Consider the following 7,253-nt stretch of genomic DNA (forward strand, 5'->3'; position numbering starts at 1 on the left):
GAACTGTGCCTCCCGCTCTCCATGGTGTATAACAAATCACTGGCAACAGGGGAACTGCCAGAAATTTGGAAAGCAGCTAACGTAGTCCCGATATACAAGAAAGGGGATAGACAGGAGGCACTGAATTACAGACCAGTGTCCCTAACCTGCATACCATGCAAGTTGATGGAGAAGATTGTGCGAAGAAAGCTAGTGGAACATCTGGAGCGAAAGAACTTTGTAACACAGCATCAACATGGATTCAGGGATGGCAGGTCCTGCCTCACAGGGTTACTTGAATTCTACGACCAGGCAACAAAAATAAGGCAAGAAAGAGAAGGGTGGGCAGACTGCATATTTTTGGATTGTCAGAAAGCCTTTGACACAGTGCCACACAAGAGGCTAGTGAAAAAACTGGAGATGCAGGCTGGAGTGAAAGGGATGGTACTCCGTTGGATACAGGAGTACCTAAGTAACAGGAGACAACGAGTCAGTGTGAGGGGTGAGGTCTCAGATTGGCGAGACGTTACGAGTGGAGTACCGCAGGGGTCAGTCCTTGGACCTATACTGTTTCTGATATATGTAAATGATCTTCCAGAGGGTATAGAATCGTTTCTCTCAATGTTTGCCGATGATGCAAAAATTATGAGGATGATTGAAACTGAGGACGATAGTAGGAGGCTACAAGATGACCTAGACAGACTGAGTGAATGGTCCAACAAATGGCTGTTGAAGTTCAACCCGAGTAAATGCAAAGTAATGAAACTAGGTGGTGGAAATAGGAGGCCAAACACAGGATACAGAATAGGAGATGAAGTACTTAATGAAACGAACAGAGAGAAAGATCTAGGAGTTGATATCACACCAAACCTGTCTCCTGAAGCCCACATAAAAAGAATAACGTCTGCGGCATATGCGAGGCTGGCTAACATCAGAACAGCGTTCAGGAACCTGTGTAAGGAATCATTCAGAATCTTGTACACCACATATGTAAGACCAATCCTGGAGTATGCGGCCCCAGCATGGAGCCCGTACCTTGTCAAGCACAAGACGAAGCTGGAAAAAGTCCAAAGGTATGCCACTAGACTAGTCCCAGAACTAAGAGGCATGAGTTACGAGGAAAGGCTGCGGGAAATGCACCTTACGACACTGGAAGACAGAAGAGTAAGGGGAGACATGATCACAACCTACAAAATCCTCAGAGGAATCGACAGGGTAAACAAGGATAAACTATTCAACACTGGTGGGACGCGAACAAGGGGACACAGGTGGAAACTGAGTACTCACATGAGCCAGAGACGTTAGAAGGAACTTTTTCAGTGTCAGAGTAGTTAACGGATGGAATGCATTAGGCAGTGATGTGGTGGAGGCTGACTCCATACACAGTTTTAAATGTAGATATGATAGAGCCCAGTAGGCTCAGGAATCTGTACACCAGTTGATTGACAGTTGAGAGGCGGGACCAAAGAGCCAAAGCTCAACCCCCGCAAGCACAAATAGGTGAGTACACACACACACACACACACACACACACACACCAGGAAGCAGCCGATGACAGCTGACTACCTCCCAGGTATCTATTTACTGCTAGGTATCAGGGGCATTCAGGGTGAAAGAAACTTTGCCCATTTGTTTCTGCCTGGTGCGGGAATCGAACCCGCGCCACATAATTACGAGTCCTGCACGCTATCCACCAGGCTACCAGGCCCCTGTATCAGGCTACCCTGGCCCGTGTGTGTGTGTGTGTAAAATCAATAAAATTGTGTGTATGTGTATTGTGCATGCATTCAGTTTTACGAGTAAAGAGTGGTAATAAGTGTAGCTGTGTATGGTAATATATGAGGCCAAATTACACTTGCCTTGTATAAATAGTATACAGATATGTTGGAGTTTGTGGCCAATACACCAGGATGTATATACACGCTGCTACATGTTGTGGCAGGACGATGTTGCCACAGATGGCACAGTTGGCAGGATGGTGTTGCCACAGATGGCACAGTTGGCAGGATGGTGTTGCCACAGATGGCACAGTTGGCGGGACGGTGTTGCCACAGATGGCACAGTTGGCGGGATGGTGTTGCCACAGATGGCACAGTTGGCGGGATGGTGTTGCCACAGATGGCACAGTTGGCGGGATGGTGTTGCCACAGATGGCACAGTTGGCGGGATGGTGTTGCCACAGATGGCACAGTTGGCAGGATGGTGTTGCCACAGATGGCACAGTTGGCGGGACGGTGTTGCCACAGATGGCACAGTTGGCGGGATGGTGTTGCCACAGATGGCACAGTTGGCGGGATGGTGTTGCCACAGATGGCACAGTTGGCGGGATGGTGTTGCCACAGATGGCACAGTTGGCGGGATGGTGTTGCCACAGATGGCACAGTTGGCGGGATGGTGTTGCCACAGATGGCACAGTTGGCGGGATGGTGTTGCCACAGATGGCACAGTTGGCGGGATGGTGTTGCCACAGATGGCACAGTTGGCAGGACGGTGTTGCCACAGATGGCACAGTTGGCAGGATGGTGTTGCCACAGATGGCACAGTTGGCGGGATGGTGTTGCCACAGATGGCACAGTTGGCGGGATGGTGTTGCCACAGATGGCACAGTTGGCAGGACGGTGTTGCCACAGATGGCACAGTTGGCAGGACGGTGTTGCCACAGATGGCACAGTTGGCAGGATGGTGTTGCCACAGATGGCACAGTTGGCGGGATGGTGTTGCCACAGATGGCACAGTTGGCGGGATGGTGTTGCCACAGATGGCACAGTTGGCAGGACTGTGTTGCCACAGATGGCACAGTTGGCGGGATGGTGTTGCCACAGATGGCACAGTTGGCGGGATGGTGTTGCCACAGATGGCACAGTTGGCGGGATGGTGTTGCCACAGATGACACAGTTGGCGGGATGGTGTTGCCACAGATGGCACAGTTGGCGGGATGGTGTTGCCACAGATGGCACAGTTGGCGGGACGGTGTTGCCACAGATGGCACAGTTGGCGGGATGGTGTTGCCACAGATGGCACAGTTGGCGGGATGGTGTTGCCACAGATGGCACAGTTGGCGGGATGGTGTTGCCACAGATGGCACAGTTGGCAGGATGGTGTTGCCACAGATGGCACAGTTGGCAGGATGGTGTTGCCACAGATGGCACAGTTGGCAGGATGGTGTTGCCACAGATGGCACAGTTGGCGGGATGGTGTTGCCACAGATGGCACAGTTGGCGGGATGGTGTTGCCACAGATGGCACAGTTGGCGGGATGGTGTTGCCACAGATGGCACAGTTGGCAGGATGGTGTTGCCACAGATGGCACAGTTGGCAGGATGGTGTTGCCACAGATGGCACAGTTGGCAGGATGGTGTTGCCACAGATGGCACAGTTGGCGGGATGGTGTTGCCACAGATGGCACAGTTGGCAGGATGGTGTTGCCACAGATGGCACAGTTGGCAGGATGGTGTTGCCACAGATGGCACAGTTGGCAGGATGGTGTTGCCACAGATGGCACAGTTGGCAGGATGGTGTTGCCACAGATGGCACAGTTGGCGGGATGGTGTTGCCACAGATGGCACAGTTGGCGGGATGGTGTTGCCACAGATGGCACAGTTGGCAGGATGGTGTTGCCGCAGATGGCACAGTTGGCGGGACGGTGTTGCCACAGATGGCACAGTTGGCAGGATGGTGTTGCCACAGATGGCACAGTTGGCAGGACGGTGTTGCCACAGATGGCACAGTTGGCAGGATGGTGTTGCCACAAATGGCATATAAACCTTGCCCCAAGTATGTAAATTACGCGGAGTGGCGGACTTTTACGTCAGTATGGACCTGTGGCCAGCTGACTGATGGCCGGGGAGGGGGGGGGGGGAGGGAGGGAGAGAAAGAGAGAGAGGGAGGGAGGGGGAGAGAGAGAGAGAGAGAGGGAGGGGGAGAGAGAGAGAGAGAGATGAGAGGAAAGCAAATACAACCTTTATAGTTTGGTCACATTTATTTTTGTTTAATTCTAATTCCGGCAGGTTTCGTTTCAATATCATGGTACTGATTTGGAACTTGAAATTCTTCTATTTAAGCAGAATTTTTCGACCGCTTTTGAAATAGTTATTTGTAGCTTCGAATTAACTAATTTTATTTATTTTGGTTTTATATGCTTAGAAAACGTCATAATGCTGTATATAGTTAGCACTGAGCTGCTAAACACCACAAACTATAAATGCTGATATTAAAATTAGAGATCTTAAAAGTTGTTATTGACCTTGTATATAAGGTATCGGAGGCAAATCTTTAGTAGTTTGAAGACCAACTAATGAAAATAGAACACTGCTTGGTAAACCTCACACATCCAGCCCCGAACCTCATCCTGTGATACGGTCACTATGGGCCAGTAACCGGGTTCTTTATCATGTTATAACCTCTCTTCCTATATCCGTCCCCAAGTCAGTAGTAAGCTTTCAAGTATTGGCCGTCAATGACTAGTGCAATGAATAAATAGGGAGGGGGGGGGGGGAATAAGGGATACTCAATGCCCTTCACCAATATATATATTAATATTATAGTATATATACACTTATTTACAGTAGCGTCTCTTACACGAAGGGCACAAATACTTTAGCAATGTTCATCAACTAAAGTGATTCCACAGTCCCAGTACCTTGTCCACTCGTACTGGCCAACACTGGCGAGTACACCTTTACACACGGGCCAGTCCTCCCACACAGTACCACTATGCGCCTACACCTCACCTTCGCTCCCCAGCTACTCACTGGCAGATGGAAGCTGATCAGAATTACATTTCACCTTTGTGAATGTACATTAATGACACTATGTAAAAGACACATCTAACACTTTATGTAGGGCATACGTAAATCTGTGTATCTATGTATTTACGTATGTAGGTTAGCTTAGCATTTTAAAATCACCGAATCACCTTCTGTGGTTGAGTGTTCAATAAACCCTTGAACTATATGTTTAACACTTCTCTAACCCTGTCCATGGAGGACAGAAGAAAATGTATATATTCTGGTTAGCATTGTAAATGTGTGGCCACGTCTGTGGTAGAAAATAATAATAATAAAAAAAAGAGGCTTCCCCAACACGCTGACAGGGGTCCTAAACTAACTCCTACAGGGGTAGCTAACCTGCGGCAACAGCCCCTAGCAACTTGCTAGCAGCACTTCACAATAGGCACATCACTGTCTTAACCCTTATTAGCCAATCCCGGATACGCCGATCTTCACCAACACTGTATATACCAGCAGCTAACACACACACTGCTCGGATCGACGGCGGCTACTTAGTCTTCTTGCAGGACTAAGCTGGGGGTTCGTGGACTGCCCAAGGTAAACTGCCTTCCTCGACGCCATTGCATCCCTTTGTCACCTCTGCGGACATAAAACGTCATTAATTAGATGGACAGTACACTGAGTAACCCTGGGATAACACTCATTCACCGGGGAATCGATATTATGCTTTGTAGTTACAACCTAGATGGCGCTGATCTTGATACGTCAGCCACTAGAGGTCATCCATATCGACCTCTCTTTCTGACTAAGGCAGGAAACTAGGGGGGGGGGGCCTTCCACCGATACCAGGTCACCACCAACAGATGTCATTGTCTACATATCGTCCAATACTAGAGGAGTTGGAGTGCAGACCCATAGATGGCGCTGACATTGCCACTCTACGCTCCGACTAGAGTGTCGGAGCGTAGAGTGTCGATGGTGTCGTAGAGTGTAATAGAATGGTGTCGATACCGTAACATCCTGCATGGGGACACCAACGGCACCTGAAATTTAAGCACCTAGCTAATACTGTTATATCGGAGAATACCAGGAAGTAGCCTATATAAACAGTCACATGCAAATGACGTACTACGGATGTGTGCCAGATTTGCTTTAAACCAGCAAATAGTAGAACCAACTAGAAAAGAGAACACGCTGGACCTCATTTTCACAAATAACGATGAATTGATCAGGAACATAATGATTACAAATACCTGTTACTCAGATCACAACTTAATTGAAGTTCTGACAAGTATGGGCAGTAGACCTGCACAACCAATCATAAATTGCAAAAGAGGAGAATTCAGCAAATTAAATTTTAATAATAAACAGATTAACTGAGAGCAAATAAACCAAGACCTCACAGAAATAAGCTGGAAAGAACAGTTAGAAAATGCAAACCTGAACCAGTGCCTGGAAAAATTAAGCTCAGTAGCTCTAGAAATATGATCAAACCGCATACCCCTACGAAAAAAAAAAGAGGAAGAGATGCAGACTTGAACTGGAACGGCGTTCCCTCCTTTATAGAGAACGAAGAAAACGAATCGCGGAACAACTTGCGAGTCACACCCTAACTCAAGATCTACGAAGGAGGCAGGTAGAGAAATAGAAACGATTGAACTAAAGCTACAAGAATCATACGCAAGCCAAGAGAGACAAAAAGAGCAAAAGACCATCAGTAAAATAGAGAGAGATCCGAATTATTTGTTCTTCTATGCAAAATCTAGATAAAAACCCCATCTAGTATCGGGCCCCTGCGAAAAGGAGATGGAACTTTCACAGATGACAATAAAGAAATGAGCGAAATACTGAGAAATCAATACTGTTGTCAGCGAGCCACCAAACACATTAAAGATTGATAACCCAAATGATTCTTCATGGATGTGATACCAACTTAAAATCATGTATCAGATGTCACCCTATCCCCACTGGATTTTGAAGAAGCCATAGAAAGTATGCCTATGCACTCTGCACCAGGCCAGATTTGTGGAACTCCATATTCATCAAGAATTGTAAAAAAACACTATCGCAGGCACTTAGCATTCTTTGGAGACAGAGCCTAGATACTGGCATTATCCCCGACATAATAAAAACAGCAGAGATAGCACCACTCCATAAAGGATGAAATAAGGAAGAGGCAAAAATTACAGATCACAAAATACATGGAATCACAGTATCTCCGGCTTACTCGGTTAGGTTAGGAAACTTTCAATTAACGGGTTTCATCCCTTTTTGAAACCTTAGGAGAACTTCCTGCCCTCCTAACCTATCAGAGGACCCTTAACTTGCTGTTTTGGAAAAAAATAACAAAAATTACAATTATTTTTCATTTTTAAATTACGTCTTTTTTCGGCCATACAGGCAACCGGCCAGATTCAGACGTAATTTGTAAGAGGACAGGCTGGCCTGTGACAGTACCTCCACATTCTGCAGTCACCCTGTAAAGTTTAATATGGTTAGTCGTAAGCATCTGGCCTCTAACCTTGGAGAAACAAACTCCTGTTTT

The sequence above is a fragment of the Procambarus clarkii genome, chromosome 63 (assembly GCF_040958095.1).
Source record: "Procambarus clarkii isolate CNS0578487 chromosome 63, FALCON_Pclarkii_2.0, whole genome shotgun sequence".
Lineage (NCBI taxonomy): Eukaryota > Metazoa > Arthropoda > Malacostraca > Decapoda > Cambaridae > Procambarus > Procambarus clarkii.